Here is a 2,952-nt window from a genome sequence, read left to right as displayed (position 1 = left end):
AAAAAAAATCTGTATTTTTCCTACCTGCAAAAGTCCTTTTTTTCTTTAAAGTAGCAGCTGCAGAGAGGACTGTCTTTTACAAATGAGACCCACAAAATTTATAGAAGGATAGTAGCGGTCAGGAGATCTGTATTAACATTTCAGAGTCTCTAGATGAAAACTCAAGAAGCAGAAATATGTAAATTAAATTATTTTCAGATGAAGATACTTAACACATGCATTCGCTGACATTAGATTGTGCATAATTTTCTTTAAAAATTTTCAATTCACATGTAGGTCAGTCTTCCTATGACTTTACAAGCAGATTTCTTGTGGAACATGTATTTCTGAAAATGGAAATTCTCAGTAGCATGACAAAGGAAGGAGGATTTGCAAAATTCATTTCAGTAAATTAAGAGCTTCTTCAGGGAACTCTGCCTTACATGTTTAAATCTGCACCTCTTGAGCAGCATGTTTTTATGAAAACTAGGATACATATACTATCTGCACAAGCTGACAGGATGTATGTCTCACATGTAATTATAAATAAGAAAATACACTAAGTCATCCTGTACAAAAATGTGAATTTGGAACTGTATATTTTAGGCAATCCACATCAATACTTACAAAATAGGCTTTTTCTGTTTTTCTAGGAACAATAGTGAGAGCTGAATATTGGGACTTTCATTCAAGGTAGTGGAGAATTCTACGTACACAGGTTTGTGAGAGCTTTAGAACAGCCTTACTACAATAAGGAAAAACTGGTTTTAAGTCTCTGTTACTTAGTAAGGAAGACAATATTGTGTTTACCATAAGAATAAAACAATCTTTCCTGCTTATCCTAACTCTCACAGGAGTCTAATACAAATTACTGACAATGGAATGAGATATAAGGGTGCAGAAGAAGGAAGCACGTTTTACATTGCAACAATTACCATTTACTGCTTATCTGACCACTTTTTAACAGCCAGTAGCTCTTCTGTGTATCACAGAGGTGAGTCTCCAGGAGTTTAAGGATGATTTTACCTATGCTTCAACGTTTACAAATTAATAGTGCACTGTGAAAAAGTGCTTTTTATCTATAAGCTTCTAAGCAGCACCTTGCAGGTGAACAATTCTTTAAAGAGATGCTTTCTTTGTGCACAGTACTAAGCCAGTGAAGTTAATGGTAGCATGGAAACTTGAAGAGAGAAGCAAAGCCAACTTCTTATGTACAGTTCCAACAAGGAACGTTCATGGAATTTGAATTGTTCTTGTGACCAACTGGTTAACTTCACACCACAGAAAGTATGCACAAGATCTGACATTCTTGACAAAGAGTCATTTTTGTGATTGAGTGAAAGAGTTTAATACTAGATCTCAAATTGCTTAAAGTCATTTAACGCAGGGCTGCAAGACGTACTGCTCTGCATGCCATTTGCTATTGAATAAGTTTCATATTCAGAAACGTTCTTAGTAATTTCTTTCTGCTAAGAACTTTTGCTACTTTTTTTTTTAATTAGGAAAATATGATCACTAAGTTTTTGAATTTTGCTTTTAAGTGTAATTGTAGCACTACAGAAATAAGTCTGGATCAAGTAGGACAGGTGTCAGTGATTATGCACAGTTAGGATTATTTTCAAATGACATCCATTGTGGCACTGAGCTTCACTGTCACTTGTTCTGTACTGTTAGTTATTTCATATTCCGCTGACTGTCCATCAGTACACCAAAGTCCCTTTCCAGCAGGCAGCTTTCCAGCCACTCCTCCCCAAGCCTGGGGTTGCCTGGGGTTGTTGTGACCAAATTGCAGGACCCAATACTTGGCCCTATTGAAACTCATACAGTTTCCCTTGGCCCATCAATCCAGTCTATCCAGGTCCCTCTGTAGTGCCTTTCTACCCTCAGGCACATCAACACTCCCTCCCAACTTGGTGTTGTCTGCAAACTTACTCAATCCTGTCATCAAGATCATTAATAAAGATGTTAAATAGAAGCGGCCCCAGTACCAAGCCCTGGGGGATACCACACATGACTGGCTGTCAGCTGGATTTAAATCCACTGACCAGAGCTCTTTGGGCCTGGCCATCCAGCCAGTGTTTCACCCAGCGGAGGGTACACAAACCATGGGCAGCCAGCTTCTCCACGAGAATGCTGTGGGAGACAGTGTCAAAGGCCTTACTGAAGTCCAGGCAGACCACACTGACAGTATTACCTTCATCTATTAAGCAGGTCACATTGTCATAGAATGCAATCAGGTTTGTCAAACAGGATCTACCATTCGTAAACCCATGCTGACTGGGCCTGATCTTCTGGTTGACCTTTAATTGGTCCATGATGGCTCCCAAGATTATCCATTCCATAACCTTCCCGGGCACCAATGTGAAATTAATAGGTCTAGCTACCAGGATCATCTTTATGGCCCTTTGTGGAGATGGATGTCACATTTGCCATTCTCTAGTCCGCCAGGACATGCCCAGTTAATAATAGACCAACAGCCTGTCCCCTTCTTTCCCGTAGCTCCCCTTTAGATACTGAAAGGCCGCTCTCAGGTCACTTCACAGCCTTCTCTTCTCTAGTCTGAACGGCCCCAGCTCTCAGTCCGTCCTTACAGGGGAGCTGTTCCATCCCTTGGATATTTCTGTGGCCCTCCTCCGTGCGCTCCAACAGGTCCATGACTCTCCTGTACTCCACATAAGTTGGACATCCATTTTTATTTTATGTATTTTAACCAGAAGCCACTGCTTTACACGGCAGTAACTTCCTTTTCAGGAGATATCTATTTTCATTCACACCTCTTCTGAGCACTTCTCACTCAAGTTTGAAGGAATCAGTACTTGGTGATGTTCCGTTCCTGCCCAGCCTGAGTGAAGACACGAGCAGGGAGACTGCAGCAGATGTGGCGCAGCATCAAATCGTGAGAAAATACGAACAAAAGTCACAACGACCTGTTTTACTCCGCACCACCGGAGCCGCCGCGGCAGCAGCCCTCCA

The 2,952-nt window shown here is 41.2% G+C and overlaps 1 long non-coding RNA gene across 1 annotated transcript; it reads left to right on the top strand.

The window, feature by feature from the left end:
- Nucleotides 1-7: 7 nt before the first annotated feature.
- Nucleotides 8-2,946, top strand: LOC109363895. Its single transcript, XR_002109784.1, has 3 exons — nt 8-697; nt 834-973; nt 2,731-2,946. It is a non-coding gene; the product is annotated as an uncharacterized LOC109363895 (long non-coding RNA).
- Nucleotides 2,947-2,952: the final 6 nt, after the last annotated feature.

The sequence above is a fragment of the Meleagris gallopavo genome, chromosome Z, assembly GCF_000146605.3.
Source record: "Meleagris gallopavo isolate NT-WF06-2002-E0010 breed Aviagen turkey brand Nicholas breeding stock chromosome Z, Turkey_5.1, whole genome shotgun sequence".
NCBI classification, from domain to species: domain Eukaryota; kingdom Metazoa; phylum Chordata; class Aves; order Galliformes; family Phasianidae; genus Meleagris; species Meleagris gallopavo.
The sequence above is the reverse complement of the archived record's forward strand: the minus strand, read 5'-3'. Positions and strand labels throughout refer to the sequence as shown.